Here is a 23,989-nt window from a genome sequence, read left to right on the forward strand (position 1 = left end):
AAGATCCTTCTCGCTTGTAGTACTGTTGAGCCAAGTATCGCCAATCTTGTAACTGTGCATTTGGTTTCTTTTTCCTAGGTGCAGAACTTGGCATTTATCCCTGTTAAATTTCATTCTGCTGTTTTCTGCCCAGCACTCCAGCCTATCAAGATCACTTTGAATCCTGTTTCTGTCTTCCAGTGTATTAGCTATCCTGCCCAATTTTGTGTCATCTACAAATTGGATAAGCATTCCCTGCACCTCCTCCTCCAAGTCATTAATAAAAATGTTGAAGACCACTGTGCCCAGGACTGAGCCCTGCGGTACCCCACTCATTACCTCTCCTCAGTTTGAGAAGGTCCCATAGATAAGCACTCTTTGAGTCCGATTTTGGAGCCAACTGTGGATCCACCTGATCATTGTTTCATCTAGCCCACTTTGTGCTAGTTTGCTAATCAGGATATCACGGGCCACTTTGTCGAACGTTTTGCTGAAATCAAGGTATATTATGTCCACAGCATTCCCACAGTCCACAAGGGAGGTTATCTGATCAAAAAATGAGATCAGATTTATCTGGCAGGATTTGTTTTTGACAAATCCATGTTGGCTTCAAGTAATCATTGCATTGTTTTCAAGGTGCTTACAGATGGATTGCTTTATCATCTGCTCCAGAATTTTCCCAGGGATGGATGTCAGACTGACTGGTCTGTAGTTCCCATGTTCCTCCTTTTTGAAGATAGGGACAACATTAGCCCTCCTCCAGTCATCTGGCACTTCACCCGTCCTCCATGATTTCTCAAAGAGAATAGACAGCGGTTCTGAGAGTTCTTCTGCCAGTCCCTTTATTACTCAAGGACGGAGTCCATCTGGCCCTGGAGATTTGAACTCATTCAAAGTAATTAGGTGTTCCTTGACCATATGCCTATCAATCTCAGGCTGCAATCCTGCCCCTTCAGCCTGTACTTCACCTTTGCCAGGGGGCTCACAGACCCTCTTTCAGGAGAAAACTGAGCCATATGACCTCTACTGCAGAGGCAGCGCTCAGGAGCAATTGTGTCAACCGCTCAGGTCATTTCTCTGTTCCACAAATGACCAGGGCTTTGATAGGAGCACCAGCCATAACAGCCAATCCCCCCCCCCCCCGAGCCCTCTGGAAACCATCTGGATCCATTAGCCTCCAGAGGCAGACCCTTTTAATAGGTACCCCACCCTTGCAGAGGGGAAAAGCTGCCATCAGTCTAAACCTCAACAAGAGGTGATCTGACCATGATGAAGGGACCGATTCAAAGTCCTCCACTTTCAGATCACCATCCCCATGACCTGCTGAATAAACCAAGTCTAGAGTGTGCCCTGCTCCATGTGTTGGGCCAATGACATGTTGGGACTGTTCCATAGTTGTCATGGAGGCCATGAAATCCAGAGCCACCCCAGCCAATGTACCCTCAGCATGAATGTTGACATCCCCCAGAGCCAAAGGTCTGGGGGACCGCAACAGCACATCCAAGATCACCTCTATCACCTCAGGTAGGGAGACTGCTGGATAGCAGGGTGGGTGGTACACCAGCAGAATCCCCAGTCTCTCCCGCTGGCCCAAGACAAGATGCAAACACTCCAGACTAATAGTAAGATGGACAGGGAGCCTGGAGAGAGAAAGAGGGAGAGAGAGAGAGAGAGAGGGATAATTCTTAAAGACCCTCCCCAGCCCTTAAGTCTACTCTGATGCTGAACCAAGTACCTCGGTAGGCACACGCTGGGTGGGTGAACCTCCCTGTTCACCCTCAGGTCTCGGTTATGCATGCCAGACTGGCTGCCTCATCTACTATTAAAACATGGATGAGGGAGGCCTTATTATGCACTGATCTGGTATTTAAGAGAAGCATCTGTAGACTTGAGGACAGGCTGATATGGAAACCACCAAACCTGAGGGTGTGGGGAGGACTGGAACATGTATTGCAGAGGTTCTTTCAAACACACAACATTTGTTCAGAGGTTCTTTCAAAATAGGTATGTAGGCAATGCTGCTACCTGATTAACCACACATATAGAAAGCCCTCCCCAAACCCGATACCATCACAGAGTAAGCTTAATACGCCACTCTCAATATGGGTGATTCAGAATTCTCTTTCCAAAGAAACGCTCTCTCAGGCAAGATTGGTCTTTTTTGCCTTTTTACTACAGAAGTATCAGCATAACAGTACTAAATACAAGAGCTTATGCATGCATAAATTCAAACTCATGAAACATCGAACATCATCCTAACCAAGGCTTCTAAGAGGAGTCGAGCACATTTGCCAGTTCTCAGTGATGATCGATACCAAGCTTACCAGGTTGGTTCTACAGGCAACACGTCAGGGAAGCTGATCCAAGATCACCCAGCGTGGTGAGTTCTGAGTCTCCTTTATGTCGTGTTGGGATGCTATTTCCTTGATATCATCCTGTCCTGTGAGCTTCTTTTCTTATTTCATGTGTGTTGTATTTCCGACCTGGGCTGCGCTTTCTGGTTACTTAGCGGATGGCCCATCTGGCCTTGTTACGCAGCTCCTTGTCCTAGCTTCTTCTGTCAGCACCATAAATTGCCTTGGGCTTCAATCTAGTGATTTAGCAGTTCAGTAATCCACTGTTCCAAGAGACAGGGCTGGCCCAAGACATTTTGCTGCTTGAGGCGGAACAGGTAATGGTGCCCGCACCCCGGGGTCCATAATGCCGAAAGCCAGTCAAGTTATTTTGGCACTTGAGGCCAGTCAATGAAAGCTTATTATGCTACAATAAATGTGTGACTCTTCAAGATGCCACAAGATACTTTGTGGCTTTTGAACACAAAAGAAGAAGAGCTCCCTGTGCTTCTCCACAACTGTTCAGCTTTCTCTAGCAAGTGAAACCCCCTGTTGTCGGGAAGGACTGAGCACCCACCAGAGCCAGGCCGCCTCGTGGACCATGCAGCCACCAGGAGCCCTCCAGAAAGATGCTTTCAGAGCCAAGGGGATCCAGGCACACTCAAGCAAATCAGGTCAGGCCACACTACACTCTCACACGTTACCTTGCCCCTAGACCAAACATTGCTGCTCACATCCCATTTTGCTGCAATACCACTTCAGTCCTCCCCTCCCAGGTAACGGGCCTGGGCCAGTTTAAAAGAAACAGCAGGTAAGAAAGGCCTCTGGCACCCCATGGAACATGTCAGCAGCCAGGGCACCTGCCCTCCCTCACTGCCTACAATGGCAAAGTGAAGTAACTGGCTGGGCCAACTGGCTCTCTCAGCAAAATCAAGCACCAGGTTATAATGGTGCTGTTAAATTTTGGGCCCTGGATGTAACAGTCTTATAGCCCCCCTTGTATCTTAAAATGCATCACTTCACTTCAAATGGCAGGTAGACCTTTCACACTGTATGGCTGCTACATTCCTAATGCTAGAGCAATAATAATATTTTTTTAAAGATTCCACACATGTGCAGAGTTTCACATTTTAAACTCACATAAGGTGCAATCCTATGCATATTTAGAAAGAAAAAAGTCTTACAACTCTCAGCATGACCCAGGATTCTAGGAGTTGTAGGACTTTTTTCTGGGTAAACATGCATAGGACTGTGCCTTTAACTCATTATGTCGCACTAGCATGACAACAGAAATAACATAGGATTTCCTTCTGCTGCCCTGATGCTGAACACACTTAGGAGTAAGCACCATTTTGTTATAGGAAAGGATCATATATATTTTAATTAAAATTTAAAAATAACTATCTGTCACCGTGTACAGAGTTTTCCCATGGAAAACCTGCCTGGTTCGGTGTTGTGATTATTTGACTGGGACTGAAATGCAGTTATGGGTGACTGAAGGAGAGGCACTCTATAGGGGCACTAATCCTTACTGTACTTGTTATAGTCTTTAAATACGGTTAAACATCCCACAGTATCTTGCTATTCTATTTCTGCAATGCCTTCATCTGTGTCCCCTTCTCCTGCCTTTTCTCCATGCTCCGTTCTTTTTCAGGCAGCATTCCAATGGGCATTTTTGTTGTTTATTCGTTCAGTCACTTCTGACTCTTCATGACTTCATGGACCAGCCCACGCCAGAGCTTCCTGTCGGTCGTCGCCACCGCCAGCTCCCTCAAGGTCGAGTCCGTCACCTCCAGAATATCATCCATCCATCTTGCCCTTGGTCGGCCCCTCTTCCTTTTGCCTTCCACTTTCCCTAGCATCAGCATCTTCTCCAGGATGTCCTGTCTTCTCATTATGTGGCCAAAGTACTTCAGTTTTGCCTTTAATATCATTCCCTCAAGTGAGCAGTCTGGCTTTATTTCCTGGAGTATGGACTGGTTTGATCTTCTTGCAGTCCAAGGCACTCTCAGAATTTTCCTCCAACACTGCAGTTCAAAAGCATCTATCTTCCTTCACTCAGCCTTCCTTATGGTCCAGCTCTCACAGCCATAGGTTACTATGGGGAATACCATTGCTTTAACTATGCAGACCTTTGTTGTCAGTGTGATGTCTCTGCTCTTAACTATTTTATCAAGATTTGTCATTGCTGTCCTCCCAAGAAGTAAACATCTTCTGATTTCCTGGCTGCAGTCAGCATCTGCAGTAATCTTTGCGCCTAGAAAGTCAAAGTCTGTCACTGCCTCCACGTTTTCTCCCTCTATTTGCCAGTTCTCAATCCAGCTGGTTGCCATAATCTTGGTTTTTTTGAGGTTTAACTGCAACCCAGCTTTTGCACTTTCTTCTTTCACCTTTGTCATGAGGTTCCTCAGCTCCTCCTTGCTTTCAGCCATCAAAGTGGTATCATCTGCATAGCTGAGATTGTTAATGTTTCTTCCAGCGATTTTAACTCCAGCCTTGGCTTCATCAAGCCCAGCACGTCGCATGATGTGTTCTGCATACCAGTTGAATAGGTAGGGTGAGACTACCTACCTATGTAGGTACTACCTATGTAGTACAACCCTGCCATACTCCTTTCCCAATCTTAAACCAGTCCGTTGTTCCGTGGTCTGTTCTTACTGTTGCTACTTGGTCGTTACACAGATTCTTCAGGAGGCAGACAAGATGACTTGGTATCCCCATACCACCAAGAACCTGCCACAATTTGTTATAATCCACACAGTCAAAGGCTTTAGAATAGTCAATAAAACAGAAATAGATGTTTTTCTGAAACTCCCTGGCTTTCTCCATTATCCAGCGGATAGTCTCAGTCAGAATTACTTCTGAGTAGACATACTTAAGATTGTGCTGGCAACTCTGTTCTTAAGGTGACACACACACACCATGTTTACCAAAAGAACCGCTCGCTGTTTAGAGCATCATATTTGTTGGAAAAAGTGGGTGGGACACCCTAAAATAAGCAGGGGCAAATAGGAATTGTTTAAGCAATTGTTAAGCACTGTTGAAGTGGGATGGGGAAAGCACTGCTGGATGCTCTTCACCCAGGCAGGGCCTTGAGGCATTGCAACTAATTTTTTTCTTCCCCTTTCAGATTCCATCTTGTAGTAAAAATGTAACCTAAAAGCCATTGTATGTGTCTTAAGCAGCACATAGTACTGTAAGAGCTGCGCATGCCTGGAATGAGCAGACAGTAACCCTAAGATAAGGTTGCTAAGCAAACCGCTGGCAACCAATCAAAAGTAACACGCTGGCTGAGGAATGCAAGCTAAGTGATAAAACTGTAGCGCGGAGGTTGCCCAGGGTCGACTCTGCTTTGAGCGTGAGCTCCTTTGTCGAACTGTTTGCAAACAATAAAATCGAGTTGGACCCAGCCTGAAGTTGACTCTCCTCTTTGGGGCAAATTGGACTAGCCTACAGGGGGCGAAACTAGCATTTTGTGCAACAAACTGGCGAGCTGGCAGGAGTCCCTTGGACCACCCTGGGGTCAAACGACAGAACCGGCGAAGGTGCCTGTGGGGCGCGCCGGACTGCCTTTGAGGTCTGCCACGGCACCAGAGAACGGGGGTCGGGACACCCAGGAGGTTAAAGGCATGGACTCCATTGATTGAGTCAACCAGGCTGAATGGGTCTGAAGAGACGGCACTAGGGTGTTGGGCAGAGTAAGTACTTGATTTCCCTTCTGTCTTTCTGTTTGAGTTGCCTTCGGAGCGTCTGAGGTTTGTCAGACTCTGTGTAAACGTCTGAGGTTTGTCAGACTCCGTGTAAGTGTCGGAGGTTTGTCAGGCTCCGTGTATGGTTTCAAATAGAGGTAGGCACAATGGAGGCGGGTAGCTCCCGTTTAGAAAGCTCTGCCACTCCCTTGGGATGCATGCTAAAGAACTTTAGCAAAGTCAAGCGTCTGAGGTTTGTCAGACTCCGTGTACTAAGATGTCGAAAGGCAAGCTGGTTACACTGTCAATTGGACTGGCCAGCATTTGGAATTAGTTGGCCAGACATAGGATCCTTTGGTGTAAATCTTGTAAATGCTGTATATAAAAATGTGGTGAGTAATGGGCAATGGGATCAATTCGCCTATATTGATGGGTGGTTGAATTGGTGCGGAAAGAATCCCCCTTAGTTACAGAAGTGTAAATGTGTAAATGTGTTACTGGCAAAGGACCACAGGGGCAAGAGACCCCGGGTGGTGTCTGAATCAAGTAGTAAGAGATAAATTTGCCTCAGGGAAGGTGAGGTTATCAGCATTTGGATGAGTGCCAACCAAAATCCACTGAAGGTGAGAAAAGGTTGAATATAAAGTTCAGTATTGTAAAGTCATGATGGTATGCTCCGAGGTGAAGCCCAAAGCCCCTGTTCCCCCCGATTCAAGCCCCACGGAAGGAGCTTGAAGACTGGGAGACCCTGCCCAAGGTGCCCTGAGCTCCCCCCGGTCTGATTCGGCCTGTTAGGTTGGGAGGAGAGGTTGTTGGGGGGAGGGAGGGGGCCCTCCAGAGACAGTTTGTCTGCCACCGTATCCAAGTTTGTTAGAAGAAATAAAAGCAGTTGAAAAGTTGCAACTTCTGAAGAAAGAGATTTGTTTGACGACTTAAAGACTGTGGCAAAATCAAGAAACAAAGACAGAGCAAGTTCTTAAAATATCAGGGTCTGTGTAAGCTTATCTCTGTCAGCCTGCTCAGAGCAGAGCCAAGGGGGACTTGCCTAACCCCCCTTCGCCGCGGCTGGTTTAGCCTTAGCAAGCAGAGAGGCTGGAAGGTGTCTGTGAGGACCTGACAAAAGAGTGAGATTTGCAAAAAAAAAAAAAAAAAAAAGCATCACAGCTGGAAAGCTGAGCAGCACTGCTCTGTTCTTATCTGTGGAGGAATCTAGAAGAGGTGTAAGGTTACACCTTCCCCATTCGAACTGATGAAGAGACACAGAGCTTTTGTTAAAACGCATCCCTTCTTTATGGCCCAAAGCCTTCTTTGTTAGAGGCACTCTGCACATGGACTGGAACTTTGGCCAGTTAAAGACTTGCCGTAAAAAGTACTGTGAGGCTTGTCATAGCCTTAAACTCCCGTTGTTGTAGATTGTGTGTTTGTTTGTGATCAGCTCAGTGTACAGTTTGATTTGTGATTTCAACACTCAGATAAAAAGCTGCATTTGACTGAAAGAACTGGGTATATTTAGCCTTGAAAAGAGAAGACTGAGAGGAGATCTGATAGCACTCTTCAAGTACTTAAAAGGTTGTCCCAGAGAGGAAGGCCAGGATCTCTTCTCAATAATCCCAGAGTGCAGGACACGGAATAATGGGCTCAAGTGACAGGAAGCTGGATTCCGGCTGAACATCAGGAGAAACGTCCTAACTGTTAGAGCAATACGACAATGGAACCAATTACCTGGGGAGGTGGTGGGCTCTCCCACCCTGGAGGCATTCAAGACGAGGCTAGACAGCCATCTGTCAGGGATGCTCTGATTTGGATTCCTGCAGTAAGCAAGGGGTTGGACTCAATGGCCTTGTAAGCCCCTTCCAACCCTACTATTCTATGATTCTATGATTTCCAAGGCTTTGATTTCATTTACCCTAATGAAGCATACAGACACAAATTTCTAGAGATTCATAGACTACAAAGGAAACAGCCTTCAAAAAGTTCAAAGAGAAACTACGAAAGTTAGTTTCCCTTTAAAAAGGGGGCAGCAAATTCTCTTAACTTAAGAGGTGAGAGAGAGAGAGTCCCCCACTCTCCCGTGATACTTCTAAGCCCAGCTGTGTTTCTGAAGCCTAAGAAAGTTCCTGCCCCATGTGTTCCAGCTCTTTCTCAAAATCTGAACTGTTCTGACGTTCCATTTGCTCAGAGGCAAACCTGACACTCTGCCAAAACTCATGCAGTGTGGAGTTGCCGATGCAAAAATGGTGGCTTGGAACTCTTTCCACATATGAGAACGCCCTTCCCTTAATTTTGATGGGCCCTGACCATGCAGTCAGAGGAGCAGTATAATGGTTAGATCTGCTCCACCATGCCCTACTATACAAAACAAATGTTTTCCAGTCATGGTGTTAGATTTTAATGATATGAAAAAGGTATAAAAGAAGGCAGAAGAAAGTAGCAGACAAAAAGGCTTAAAAAAAAGAAAGAAAGCTTATTCCAAATTTGTGTCGTTGAAATTAGTAAGATCTAAGCAAGCAAGTCTCTGTCGAAGCAATGGCAAACAGCCTAACTTGCAGAGAAAACAAAGAGTTAAAACTGGTGCATGGCACAGAGAATTTAAAACATGATTTGCAGAACAGGCAAGCCAAAAGATAAGTGTGCCTGTTACAAGAGGGAGGCTATAGTAGCCATAAAAAGGGGTGAAGCCCCCGTATGAAGCTTTAACAAAAATATTACCCACTAGAAGTGGACAATTAAAATAAAAAAAGGCTTTTCTTAAATTGAAGCAAGCCTTAATATCACCGCCTGCTTTAGCCTTATCAGACCCCAGATCATGAAGTTTTTAGAGCTATGGTGCACATGAGAGCACATAAAAAAGTGCCATTCCTGGAAAAAGGAAAAGGCAATGCTGGCAGCCACCATGGGCGGAGATATAAACAGCAGCTTGAGAGCACAGAAGCGACCAGAGGGGGGGGGGGCAGAAAAGGAAAGGGCCGACCGAGGCTCAATAAATGTGCGTATTGCCGAGAGAAGAGACATTAAAAGAAAGATTGTCCAGAGCTGAAAGAAAAAAGAAAAGAGACTCACCCTGAAGGCTGCCAAATGCTGGCAGGGTCCTCCAGTGGGGGGGAGTCTAGCTGAAGGGCCACCACCCTACGAACAAATGCTCAGGAGAATCCCAAGGTAAAAGTAAGGGTTGGTGGCGAGGACTGTAAAGCCCTAGTAGATACTGGAGCCACATTTTCTATGATCCCTGTGTAAGCCCCTCCTCACGAAGACTGGAAATAACATACTGGAACATGCCTTTGTAGTTTCATCTGCATACCTGGTTGCCCTCATGGAGCGGGACTTGTTAACAAAACTGCAAGCTAAAATCTTCTTCAGTGATAATCAGATTGTAGTACAGCTGCCAGCAATGCAGGGCTCAAATTATCAAATGGCCTTTCAAGCAATCAAGATTGTGTCAGAGGCCAAAGAGACTGAGATTTTAGAGAATGTTGATCCATGTGTGTGGGCAGACAGAACCCCTGCCCAAGCAAATGCATGACACCAGTTAAAATCTTCTTTAAAAAGGGAGAGCCCTGTGTGCGTGAGGCAGTATCCTCTGAAAAAAGCCACCTGTGCAGGCTTGAAGCCGCTCATTGAAAAGTTCAAAAATTATGGTTAGCTAATAAAGGGATCGTCCCCCTTTAACACCCCAATTTTAGGTGCGCCCGAGGCAAATAGCACCTCCTTCAGGTTAGACCAAGACCTGAGAACAGTGGCTGATTGCCCTTTGTGCCTCAAAAATGATTCAAAGATGTTTGAGCCCCCAGCTCAAATGAGAAGTCGCCCATGCGCTTACTATCCTTTTCAGAGATTTCAAATTGACTTTTCAGAGTTGCCCCAGACTCATGGCTATCGGTACCTGCTAGTAATGATAAAAGCAATTGACTGCACCGCTCAGACAGTAGCCAAGTTCCTGTTAAAAAGTAATCCCTAAGCTCTTGTTACCTAAAGAGAGTGAATCAAATCAGGGGCCCCATTTTGTTGGACAAGTGACGCAAGTAGTGGCCCAGGCATAACAAACTAACTAGAAGCTACACCCCCCTTGGAAACCTCAATCTACAAGTCAAGTTGAGAAGATGAACCGCACCTTAAAGACAATGCTCATTAGAATTTGTTGAAAGATTAAGTTGAAAGGCCACAGGCCTTGCCAATCACCTTGACTCGAGTATGGTGCGCCCCCAAGGGAAGTATTAAATTGACACCTTTTAAACGTTCCATAAGTGCCCACCTCGAATATTACCTATGGCTGATAGCTTAAATGTGAATTTAAAAGTAAAAGTTTTAAGATTCAAGGTTATGTTACTGCTTTGCAGTCTGTTTTGTTTTCACAGGTTTGCGACACCGCACCAATCCTGGCCTTTAGATGCTCCAGTGCATAATCTCAATCCCAGCGATTGGGTGCTAATCCAGTCCTAGAAAGATGAACCACCTACCAAGAAGCAGAAGGGTCTGTTTCAGATCCTACTTACCACTCCCATTGCTATGAAAGTCGCCAAAGAAAAGAAGTGGATTCATCACACTGAATAAAGGCATCACCTGCACCAGAGAGGGTCACACCGGAAGCTGACCCACCTGAAGGTCACCGTTGAAATAATGAACCCCTGAAAGGACTCAAGTAGCTCTACAGAAAGAGGGTGCTCTCGTCTCAAGGGTTCCTGATGAACGGAACAATACTGAGTTCCAAAAGTTCAAAAAAAAAGTGTTTTTGTTGTCAGCATTCTAGTAGCTAGAACAAAGGCGTCCCAGGCCTCACTTGCTGTTTAGAGAAAACCGTCAATGCCACAGCAATAATAGTTTGCGCCTTTAAGTGCGTAGTCCACCGCTGGACCAAAGAGAGTATAAATTTGAGAAAAGCCTTTTGAGGGGGGAATTGTAGTAAAAATGTAACCTAAAAGCCATTGTATGTGTCTTAAGCAGCACATAGTACTGTAAGAGCTGCGCATGCCTGGAATGAGCAGACAGTAACCCTAAGATAAGGTTGCTAAGCAAACCGCTGGCAACCAATCAAAAGTAACACGCTGGCTGAGGAATGCAAGCTAAGTGATAAAACTGTAGCGCGGAGGTTGCCCAGGGTCGACTCTGCTTTGAGCGTGAGCTCCTTTGTCGAACTGTTTGCAAACAATAAAATCGAGTTGGACCCAGCCTGAAGTTGACTCTCCTCTTTGGGGCAAATTGGACTAGCCTACAGGGGGCGAAACTAGCATTTTGTGCAACAATCTCTCTCTCTCTCTCTCTCTCTCTCTCTCAGCAGTGGCCACAGAACTGGTTAGAACGGGAGAGCAGTAGGGAAGAGGGCCCCAATCCACCACTCCTCGCAATCCACCCCTCACCCATCCCTTCCAACAGACACTTCACTCTACTACATGAAAGGATTGGCAAAACAGCATTTGGGAGAGGATGGAGACAGTGGCCACAGCCCCAATCCGTCGCTCTTTGCAGGGGCGCGCCCCTGATGCGGGAGCCTCGACTTGCATAATAGGTGGGCCAGCCTTGGCAACAGAGTGGTGCCTCATACAAACAGATGTCCACACAAGCCGTATATCCTTTGACACTAGGTTGGATTACTTCTATGTTGTTTAGTTCCATCCTTGCCTAGTTCAAAATATTTCACCTGCATGGTTGTAGGAAATCTCCTTCTTAGTCATCTGTTCTGTTTTCTGTTTGGGACCTTTGTCTAATAGTTTAAAAAGTTTCTTGAAATCCATTTTCTTATAATGTGTGCCCTTTACATTTTTAATATTTTTTACTCTACTTTAACGTACTGCCCTCCTTCTTCCTGATGAATCTTCCTATTCATCACAGCTGGTTTGTTTGAAACCTGTATTTACTAGGCTCCCTCCCCAGAACCTCCTCTCCAGGCCCTGGGCTGGCCTTTTTATATGCTTCCACAAGTGTTGTTAAAAGTTTATTACATTCAGACAAGAAAGATTTAACATGTTCGATATCCTTCATTAACATAAACAGCCATCCTTCAATTGGTTGGCTGTCCCCATTTGATATCTCGTTCTGATTGGAGGGCTCTTTCCTATTTGCTTTTCCATCGCTGTGAGCTAGCTGCAAGATTTGTCTTAACATCATTTAGCTGGTTATCCTTTTCAGGCGGCTATATTAACTCTTGGGATGCCATATTCTCAACAAGTCCCAGCTCTAATGCAAGATTTACAGAGATAAGTCCTCTATAAAGTCTTGAATGCTACCTTTAAGGTCCATAGATAAGTCTAAGATAGGGATTCGGGGTATGTAAAGACTCATCTTCCACCTCCTTATCTTCTTGCCTGGCTGAAAAAAACTGTGTAATCTTCGTTTGGTTTTTCCAGCCATTTGAAGAGATATTCTCAGAGGTGGGTACAATCCCCAAGGCTCTGTATGCCATTCTGGTAAGCACCATTTCTTAACAAGGTTATTTCGAACACGGATAAAAAACAAATTACTATTTCCCAGTCAAGAGTTGAAACAAATACTCCTGCCCTTTGCCTATTTATGTTTAAGTCCCTCCTACTTGTACCATCTGGCTCACGTGCAACAGCTGACCTTCTTATCTCTTCTCCTTCTGTTCTCTGTGTTTTCAAATCTCTTCCTCTGTTGTAACTCTGTTATAACTCCAGGCAGACACAGGGATAAGAAAGAAAGAGGAGGGTGATAGAAGCCAATATTTTGCAGTGAGACAGTTCACACAGTTTCACTTTTCGGAAGACAGTAAAGAAAGGGATGATAAAAGGAAAAGAAATAGAAAAATTGCTACAGATGAGCTCTTTTTAATAATAAAAAAACCCAGGTAACTACAAATAATTACAGAGCTCCAGGCAAACATGTCTGATCATAACACCATCTTGGATCCACCCCCATGGCTGCCTTATAGATCTTTGTGCTAAATGTGCAAGCATTAAATAATGAATGAATGAATGGGCTTGTTAGTGTGGTCAGATGAATGTGCTTACAAAGTTTCCATAATTGACACCCCTGATAAGATGAAGATATATAAGGCAGCTAGGGGTACAGGGATGTCTGGGGGAGAGGCTTCCATGCACATGCACATCTCATCTGTGCTGTAGATCCACTTATGTCTTGGGTGAGTGCTTCCATAGATGTTTGCTGAAAGAGGACTTATGAAATGAAAGATTAAAAAATGGTACCTGATTAAGAGAAAATTAAGGAATGACTGAAAGTTTCCCAAGTAGAGCAAATTTCTGTGTTGAAGTGCTTTAATACTCCTAAGAAAATGTTATTAGAACAATATGTCCACTTCTGGATTGGAATTTTTTTTTGGAAGACCTAAAAGTGCATCTTGCTGGTCCCATTTTTTAATTTCCCCACTGTGACTGAGGGAAAGTCACAGGGCCTCATAGCTCCTTCTTCTGTATTTATTTCCTTTAAATATTCAGACCCCACCTTTCTGTTTCAGCTTGAAAGAGCCAAACATTGATTTACCTTGTTCTGTGGCTTCACAGGATCCCTTCTCTGCATTCCACCTGGACAACAATCTAGTGAGAAAGTACATGAAGCCATTGTTAATTGGGGAACTTGCAGCAGATCAGCCCAGCGTTGAACCCAGCAAAAATGTGAGTCTTCCTGAAGCGCTGGATTTGAGAAAGGATCTTTGCTGGTGTTATTGCAAGTCAGAGGCATGAATCTATAAGTGAGGTCAGTCAAGCTAATAGAAAGTTATCTGTGTGGCTGATCCAAAAGAGTAAAAGTCAGTGTGTGTGTGTGTGTGTATAAGTAAAAAAACTGGTTTTCAGGAAAAAGGGGGAGGAGGCAGCACTGTAATGCAAGAAGGCCAATTAGGCAGAACCTCAAAATGATGATGAGATACAGGAAATATTTTATTAAAAAAGAGTTATGAAATGTTCAGAGATACAAAATGCCCAATGCATTTCAGTATAAAACTTCCCCAGGGGCAAAGGATTATATTTTGCTATATTACTTCAGTGGGGCATAATGTCTCAAAAAAATATGCCCCACTTCATGAAGTATTTGTGTGGAATACTTGTTCGTGATTTCTTTCTCTCTCTCTGCTATATTGACATTTCATGCCTTTTTGTTTGCAACTGTAGGTAAAGAATTGCAAGCTTATATGGTGATCCCAATTTGGGATGAGTTCTGGAAGCAGAAAAGCAGAGTTAAATCACGGTGTCTCCCGCTCTAAATCAGCTTTCCCTAACCTGGTACCCTCCATATGGCCAGTCAGGCAAATCTTCCATACTTGCACAACCATGCCCCAGCCACACAATTAGGAAATGTAATAACTGGATGCCTCCAAGAAAATTCTGGATTAACATATGGGATTCTAAAAGCCAGTGCAACTCAGCTCGATGTCTCAACACAAGAGTAATTAAAGGTGCAACCCTATGTAAGTTTAGACAGAAAAAAAATCCCAAAATTCCTCAGCTATGTATAAGATTTTGCCCTAAGCTTGACTTTTCTTTGCGGCTTCCCAGATGGGAGATGAAAATGCCAGCTCATTAGTAACTGATGATTGGCTCATCATTATTACTCTTAGTCAATTCCAAATAAAAGGTTGCCATTTTTGCACTTGGAGCACCAAAGAGGAAGTGATAGGTATGCACCCTGGAAATGCCCATATTAGATTTAGAGTGATGTAGCACTCCCAGACCTGTAAATAGGATAAACAAATAATTTGGTTGATTGCAAAACCAGGAAAGCCATCAGGTAAGTTAATAGGAGGAAGCTTCTCAGATCATACAGGAGACTTGTTTTGAGAAGGCACACAATAGGTATATTGGCTACCTATTTAACACTAGGTTAAATAGGTAGCCAATATACTGATAACATATTTTAAGAGAACCTCTGAAGGACATATGTCACATTCAGATTTGGGGACTACAACTCCCATCACCCCAACCATTGGCCATGTGAGCTGGGGCTGATGGGAGCTGAAGTCCAAAACATCTGGAGGGTTGGGGAAGGCAGTTCCGGAATGTCCCCTTCAGACCAGAGGGAGCTGTTACACTGTATCTCCCCACAGAAACAGTTCATCCAGGATTTCAGCGAGCTCTGTGCTACCGTTGAGAAGATGGGGCTCCTGAATCCTAACCACCTCTTCTTCGTCATGGCCTTCATTTGCCCCTTGCTGCTGGATGCGGCAGCTTGGCTCAACCTGTGGTACTTTGGGTCTTCCTTGGTGCCTTTCTTCTTCTCTGGATTGCTGCTTGGTATCAGCCAGGTAATCTATGTTCAGGTAGAATAGGCACAAATATTTTTAAGTTCAATCCTGGCCTTCTGTAATGTGGCACCCTCCAGATGTATGGAACTATAACTCCCATCATCCATGGTACCATGGGATGGGAACATCCAGGATATATGGGGTCTAACAAGTGCAGTTAATCTATGCATAGACTTTCCTGTGGTTGGGGATGAAGTCTGAGGAGTTAAGCCAAAAACTTGATGGAGAAAGTGGGTTTGGAGGAGAGATCTGAAAGGAAAGAGAGAGAGAGAGGGGTGTCATCCCATAGGAGCTTTGAGGGGTAATTCATTAGCATAAGGGAAGTATGGCTAATGGACAGAATTGTTTGTGAATGGGAAACTCTCATTGGCCATGCTGACTGGGGATGATGGCAGTTGTAGTCCTACGTATCTGGAGGGCGCCAGGTTAGGGAAGGCCGGTACATAGGATGTGCAAGAGGAGACAAGGTAGCTCTAGACCTCTGTGAAAAGAGGCATCCATTTTCCTTACTCCCACTCTGCCCTACTGCTTGTATTTCTTGCTAAATTTATGCTTGTAACTTTTGCTCCTCCAGTTTATCGCCCTTGGCTACCCAAAGGTTTCTGACTCTCAAACCTATTCTGTCCATTCTCTCAGGCTTCCATTATGCTAGGAACTCCCTCTCAAAGCACCTGGGATGAGGCTGCCCTGTCTCCCTTCACATCTCTCCTCCAAACCCACCTTCTCCATCAAGGCGCATCTCCTCAGTGTTCCTCCCCAACCACAGCAAAGTCTACACACAGATTCATTGCACTTGCTGGACCCCATTATTGTGGCCTTTCCCATCCCTCTCCTTTCTCCCCACTGTCAAGCTTCAGACTGTGAGTTCCCTGGGGCAGAGACCTGTCTGTTTTTTGAATTATACTACAAATGTGCCATGTGCGTTGGTGGAATTATGTTAGTAGTACTAGTAATAATAACGTTTTCCAGATGCAAGCAAATTATCTGCAACATGATTTGGGGCACCAACTCTAAATGGACCACTGGGCACAAAAATTTGTCTTTGGACATCTAACAGTGAGTGACAGTGCTGGCATTGGCTCTTGGCATTGTATCGGGGCTTATAAGCAGTTGAGCCCCTTCGGCTGAGTCTTTTCTATATGACAGAATATCAAGGTTTGAGATTAGACCCTCTTATCTGTTGCCCACTGCAGGGGGCACCACCCAGCTTTTGGAATTATTTGCATTTCCAGCATCATGCTAACCATAACTGCTACCACAAGGATCCTGATCTCCATATACATCCTTTCCTTTTTACATTGGGAAAGAAACTCTCTGTGGGGGTGAGTCTTGTAGAAATTTGGGAATGGCATGGGCCACGGAAATCATGCAATCTTATAATGCAGCATTCCCCAACCTGGTGCCCTCCACATCATTTGGACTTCAATTCCCATCTGCCCCAGCCAGCATGGCTAATGGCCAGGAATGCTGGATGTTGTATTCCAAAACATCTGGAGGGTACCAGGTTGAGAAAAGTGGGAAAGGATTGGATGATGCAGATTTTTCAACTGAACTGAATTGAAACTAAAGCAGAGGGAGGATGAGGGCCATAGCATTAGAGAAATGAAGAGATATTTATATATATTCCACCAGAGCCAAGTGGACAATATGTTTCCTTTATTAAAATGTATGCACTTGTCTTGGCATCATGTTGTTTTGGAAGGCTGTCAGTTTTGGAGTAATTATCAGATTTCTGGCCAGAGCCTAAGCATATTTACTCAGAAGAGTGTGTGTGAGAGAGAGTTTGCTTTGGAAAAGAAACCTCTGAGCTTGAAGCAGAAGAGATTTCTGCAAAGCTTTGGGTAAATGTCTCAAATGCCTGGTTAGATGTTGTTGTCATCTGAAAGACTGACTGATGCTGGCTGAAAATCTATTTGGCCCTTGGTTACGATTCAAAAAATACCGCACCAACTCATGTGAAAAGTTTCACTGCCTGGATTTACTTGAACAGTGGCTTTAGGGGATGTGTTTGAAAGAAAACCATAAAGGGCAGAATGATTGGTAATGAATGACTTTGGCCTAAATCATGAACTTCAAAAGGAGTAGAATACTATCTGTGTGGCCTGCTTCTTAAAACTTGACTTAAGTGAAATATAGACCAGTGATCAAAAAACCCACTGGTTTTAGACCGGAGTTAAGGCTATCACTCACGTTGGCTCAAACTTCACAAAGCCAAGAAATTGGAAGTCTAGGCTGATGCCTTAACAGCCGTGCCCCATGATCAGTAACCATGTTGCGCAATGTCACAAATTTCGCTTGCTTACAAGCCACAAACAGGAAAAGTATGGTGCATGGAGGGTAAATTGTAATGGAGGGTAAGTTGTAAACTGGAAGTTAAGGCATCACCCTAAGCTTCCAATTTCCTGGCTTTGTGGAATATGAGTCAACATGAGATAGTCTTAACTCTGGTCTTAAACTGCACAATTTTTGATCATTGACTTTCCAAAATTTCTAAAAAGGAAATGTATAATCACAGTGTTGGCAATCCTCTGCTTTCCCCAATGTATTTGAATCTGCTTTCTTGCAACTTTATCTATATGATAAATGGGACTATAAATACCTTACTAATGGTAATCATGATTCCATTTCAAGAATCGGGTTTCTAAAATCTCACGGAGAACTTCCACGGATAGAGGAGCTGCCCACTGCAGAGAGTCGCCTTCCACATGTAGAAAGCAATGCAACTGCCAGCGAGGGGATGGAGCTAGCAAGCTCATCCCTGCTTCCCTCCCTCAAGTGTAGAGCTTACACATGATGAGAATGACTGAATACAGCTGGATTAATGAGTGTTCATAGAGCGTGAACTCACATTCTGTATAACGCGTGAATATGCCCTTAGTGTGAGATATGATCCTTGCATGTTCTTTTCCCACCACAGAAAGTAAGAGCAAGATTGGGGCCCTTGTGCTGTATTTCTGGGGTAAGGCCATGATCCTGCTGCTCCCCCCCCCACCTGTACATTCCATCCCCACCCCTACGAAATTCTTGGAGAGTCACACTGCATATCACTTTAAAGATGTAGCTAGGTTTTTCTGTTTTACTCAAAAGCAAGCTCATGAGATGTCATATGGGTCAGGACCGCAGAGTGGTGGGTAGGTGCTTTAACTTTTTGTCCTATGCCTGTAATTTACATCGCAACTGGATGACTTTCTGGCAATCTAAATTGGGGCATGGGGGGGGGAGCTGATCCAGATTGGGACCACAGTGGGGGGAGGGGGGAGGATTAAAGTCTCCCTACTCCCCCACCCGCATGCTGGGGTCCCAATCTGTGTAGTAACATGTAGTCTCATCTTGTGAGGTCCCGTTCCATAACTAAGGGAATAATAATTGCACATAGAAGCTGTCTGTGATAGAATTCATACGAAAACCTTGACATACTGGCATTGTTGCTTCAGAGTAAAACTGAGCCTGCCCAATATAACATTGCCAGCAGTTGCTGCCATAGGCTTTTCATGGTGCAGAAAAACCTTAATACTTTTTGAATCACTGCTCTAAATTTCACCAAACCAAGGAAAGGCACCCCTCTTCAACAAGCCTGAAAAGCCATATCAGTAGTTTCCACCAAAAATTGAAAGAAATATATGATAAGCTAAGCCCGAGTTTGGAGTTCAAAGGACAAATGTGTCAATTTTCAGCACTGTTTAACTTCCTGTACCAGTGGGAATTAGCACTGGATCAGTCATCAGTTTGAAATTTTGCACAGTTGTAGACCTCATCAGGTTCATCATGGATGCCAAATTTCAAGTTATTAGTTTAACAGGTATCATTTTTATAAGCAGTAGGTTTTTGAGGCTTATCATGGCAGAACCTGTCATTTTTGCAACTCACCTTAACTAAAGAGGCACTCCTGTGCCCTTTAATTCACATTTGTTTCATGACTTCCTGTGTGGGTGAAGTAAATGTGAATATAAATAGTTGCTTACCTTGGGTTGTTGTTTGTTTGTTTTTTTAAGTTCTAGCCCTCATGGAAGCAAGGACTATCAGTATCCAGCTGATATGTTTAGAAAGGATATGTAGTACGGTCCTCTCTATCAGGGTTCTGATTTGGGGTACCTATATCATGCTTGCATTCCCCCTCTCCACAAATTGGGGCTAACAGCAGCTTTAGGGGCAGTGTTATCCAGATTTTCATGGAATTGGCTTTGGTCCGTCAGGGACACATGAAGCAACAAAAGCCTAGTGAACCATACCTTTAAAGTCCGGTTTTCATGGGTCACACAGCACTTCAAAGGAACATACTTCTGGGTTTGGTGGGGGGAGTAGAACGGAATGTTATCAACTTGGCAAGGGCTGCTCAACCAATGAGAGAGGCTTGTCCCCCTCCCCATCCAGGCTTCTCCCTCCCCCTTTGCATGAAAAGGCCAAAATCCCCGATTCTCCAGTGCAGCATCTGAAGGCTCCCTATGAAAGCATCCCCCCCATTTCACCCCATTCCAGCAAACTCTCATGGAATTATTGCTTCCCCACTTTCCCCAGTATGCGTACTTTTCAATAAAAAATCCCAGATCCCCAATTCTCCAGTGCAGCATCTGAAGGCTCCCTATGAGAGCATTACCCCACATACATTTTGCCCCATTCCAGCAACCTGTCGTGGAGTTATTGCTTCCACCACCACCCTGCTTTCTCCTTCTCTGGGCACTTCTCCCTGCTTGCAATAACAGGCTCCCAAGACCTCACCAGATAGCTACTGTGATAAAGCTCTTAGCATCAGAGATGTGACTTTATATAACATCAAAGAAGCAACTTTACACAATATTGGAGATATGATTTCCCCCCCAATTTTTTATTGTGAGTTTTAATAAAACAAAACAAACTGAAAACATTACAAAACTAAAAAAAATAAAAAATACAACAACATATTGTAAAATGCTCAGTTTCAAATACTGCAGTATTCAAGAAAGAAAGAAAAAAGGGGTGACACATACACTTCAGTAAAAGCAGACCAAATATCCACATATAAGTCCATTGGCAAATTACGCCTATATACCCCTCTTTCAAATGTTGCTAGTGTTGTTAGGTCTTCAGTCCATTGTGTTATAGATGGTGGGGTTTTATCCTTCCAATATCGTAATATCAGTCTTTTAGGAACCAAAAGGGTGGAAAAAATCCATTTACTCTGACCAGGTGTTATGTTCCAAGAAGCAGGTAAGTAATTTAAAAGAACATTTACATCAATAAATATTAAAGAACTTTCCAATACAAAATTTATCCATATAATAACTTCCTCCCAAAAGGAGGCAGCCATTGGGCATTTCCAAAACATATGAATAAGAGAAGCATTGGCTGCATGACACCTCGAACAATTAGCCAAATTTGACAAGCCTTTATTAAAAAAATGTTGTGGCATCCAATAGATGCCAAACAAAGGTTTTTGCTGAATAAGGCGTAACTGAAGATCCATTGAAATGTGTGATGCAGATGCCAAAATGGTAAGTCAATATATCTGATCAGTTTCAATAAGTATTTCCAATAGTGAAGGAGACTCCGAGGCAGTAAAAGCAGCCGGACTGAATCTTGTTGTTGTTGTTCAGTCGTTAAGTCATGTCCGACTCTTCGTGACCCCATGGACCATAGCATGCCAGGCCTTCCTGTCCTCCGCTCTCTCCCGGAGTGTGCGCAAATTCATATTAATTGCATCGGTGATGCTATCTAGCCATCTCATCCTCTGCTGTCCCCTTCTCCTTTTGCCTTCAATCTTTCCCAGCATCAGGGTCTTTTCCAGTGACTTTTCTCTTCGCATTAGGTGGCCAAAATATTTGAGCTTCAGCTTCAGGATCTGTCCTTCCAATGAGCACTCAGGGTTGATTTCCTTTAGGATTGACTGATTTGACCTCCTTGCAGTCCAGCGGACTCGTAAGAGTCTTCTCCAGCACCACAGTTCGAAAGCATCAATTCTTCGGCGCTCAGCCTTCTTTAGAGTCCAGCTCTCACAGCCATACGTTGCTACTGGGAAAACCATAGCTTTGATTATACGAATCTTTGTCGGCAAGGTGATGTCTCTGCTCCTTACTATGCTGTCTAGGTTTGCCATAGCTTTCCTCCCAAGGAGCAAGCGTCTTTTAATTTCATGGCTACAGTCACCGCCTGCAGTGATCTTGGAGCCCAAGAAAATAAAATCTGTCACTGCTTCCATTTCTTCCCCTTATATATGCCAGGCAGTGATGGGGCCAGATGCCATGATCTTCGTTTTTTTACTGTTGAGTTTCAAACCAGCTTTTGCACTCTCCACTTTCACCCTCAACAAGAGGCACTTTAGATCCTCTTCGCTTTTTGCCATTAGGGTGGTATCATCTGCATATCTGAGGTTGTTGAGAATTCTCCTGGCAATCTTAATTCTGACCTGTGATTCATCTAACCCGGCGTTTCTCATGATGTACTCTGTATATAAATTAAATAAGCAGGGCGACAATATACAGCCTTGTCATACTCCTTTCCCAATTTTGAACCAATCGGTTGTTCCATGTCCGGTTCTTACTGTTGCTTCTTGTCCCTCGTACAGGTTTCTCAAGAGACAGGTAAAGTGGTCTGGTACTCCCATCTCTTTCAGAATTTGCCAGTTTGTTGTGATCCACACAATCAAAGGCTTTAGCGTAGTCAATGAAGCAGAAATAGAAATTTTTCTGGAATTCCCTTGCTTTCTCCATGATCCAGCGAATGTTGGCAATTTGATCTCTAGTTCCTCTGCCTCTTCGAAACCCAGCTTGTACTTCTGGTAGTTCTCGGTTCACATACTGCTGAAGCCTAGCTTGTAGGATTTTGAGCATATCGTTGCTGGCATGTGAAATGAGCGCAATTGTGCGGTAGTTTGAACACTCTTTGGCGTTGCCCTTCTTTGGAATTGGAATGTAAACTGACCTTTTCCAGTCTTGCGGCCATTGTTGAGTGTGCCAAATTTGTTGGCATATTGAATGCAGCACTTTAACAGCATCATCTTTTAGGATCTTAAATAGCTCAGCTGGAATACTGTCATCTCCGCTAGCTTTGTTGTTAGTAATGCTTCCTAAGACCCACTTGATTTCACTCTCTAGGATGTCCGGCTCAAGTTCAGTGACCGCACTATCATGGCTATCAGGGACATTAAGGTCTTTCCTGTGTAGTTCTTCTGTGTATTCTTTCCACCTCTTCTTAATCTCATCTGCTTCTGTTAGGTCCCTGCCTTCTTTGTCCTTTATCATGCCCGTCTTTGCACAAAACGTTCCCTTGAGATCTCTGATTTTCTTGAAGAGATCTCTAGTCTTTCCCATTCTATTGTTTTCCTCGATTTCTTTGCATTGTTCATTTAAGAAGGCCTTCTTGTCTCTCCTTGAAAGAAAGGGAAAGAAAAATACTTCGGGTGAATGACTGGCTACGAAGGTGGTGCCAACAAGAGAGATTTGGATTCTGGGACCACAGGCTATACTTCCTGGAAGATGAACTGTTGGCAAGGGATGGGTTGCACCTCACAAGGGCTCGGTAAATTCATGCTAAATTGAATTTATGGGGCAATCCAGATCTAAAAATTGGCAGGAAAATGTTTTTGTGATGGACATGAACAGATAAGGCAATTTTTACTTTGGATCAAAACTGGTGGATGCTGATTATGAGTTCTTGTCATTTTCTTTCTTGTGTGCCAAATATGACTTGCCAGCTATGGCTGGATGGCAATACTTGCAAATGCAGCATTTGTTAGTATCTAGGTTTGGCCCATTCACTTTTACAGCATCAATGTCTCCATCATTATTGAAAGCACTTATTGAGGCTGGTCAGGCAAAGCAACCCATTATCCATGTCTATAAATACTTGTTATTGGTGAATAAATATGATATACAGGGTTTTACACAGGAATTGAATAGGGAATTGGATTGTCCCATTCTGCCTAATCAGTAGATCACTGTTTTGGCATCTATAGCTATTGTCTCTATGAATCTTAGGCTGTGTCTTATTCATCAAAAACTTTTGCTTTGTGTCTATTGGACAGCACAATATCTCTTTAATAAGGGATTCTCTAATTCAGCTAATTGCTGGTGGTGCAAAGCTGCTAATGCTTCTTTTAAACATATGTTTTGGCAGTGTCCAGTAGTTGCTTCTTTTGGGTATGCTCAGATAACACAGATAAATTTTGTACTGGAATGGTCTTTAATATTCACTGATGTACACACTCTTTTAGATTATTGACCTGCTTCATGGAATTTAATGAATACTGTAAATGGATTCTCCACACACCCTCTTGACAGCTTAAACACTCACATTACAACATTAGAAGGATAAACACTCACCTCCTATAAGCAATGGATCGAGGACCTTACAACACTTTCAATATTTGAACAGGTGGCATATAGATGCCACTTTCAAATGGAGACTTATTTGGATATTTGTCTGGCTTTGTTGAAGCCTACATATAATTGCTAGTAAGTTCTATTTTCATATACATGCATTTCATATGTATTCATTGCTATGGATATATACAAATGTATGTATGTATATTATAAAACAAAATAGTAAAAACAATTTCTTTGGTAGTGACCACTTTCCCTATCCCCCCTACAATGCCTTAGATAGACCTTAAGTGTGGGGCATCATGGAGGATGCAAAATGGAGGCCATGCTGCCAATATACTGGATGCTGTTGCCACTTGCAGTGACAGTGCAAAAAACCTCCCCTTCTTCTACCCCTAAACCCAGGAACTACTTTAAAGCTAGGGCAAGGCTGTGTGGGTGGGTGTTCTCAAGGCCCTGACAGACTCTTTTCCCACTAGGGACTCTGAC

General features: G+C 43.9%; 1 pseudogene across 1 annotated transcript in view; it reads left to right on the plus strand.

Annotated features, from left to right (window-relative positions):
* Positions 1-5,631: 5,631 nt before the first annotated feature.
* Positions 5,632-23,989, plus strand: part of LOC146357920 (acyl-CoA (8-3)-desaturase-like) — a 71,594-nt pseudogene continuing 53,236 nt past the window's right edge. Inside the window, exons 1-3 of the transcript XR_014786314.1 lie at positions 5,632-6,010; positions 10,336-13,663; positions 14,077-16,066. The product of XR_014786314.1 is annotated as an acyl-CoA (8-3)-desaturase-like (transcript). The remainder of the gene's footprint in view (positions 6,011-10,335; positions 13,664-14,076; positions 16,067-23,989) is intronic.

Source organism: Heloderma suspectum, chromosome 1 (assembly GCF_057233095.1).
Source record: "Heloderma suspectum isolate Gila_16-S chromosome 1, 16-S_ref, whole genome shotgun sequence".
NCBI classification, from domain to species: domain Eukaryota; kingdom Metazoa; phylum Chordata; class Lepidosauria; order Squamata; family Helodermatidae; genus Heloderma; species Heloderma suspectum.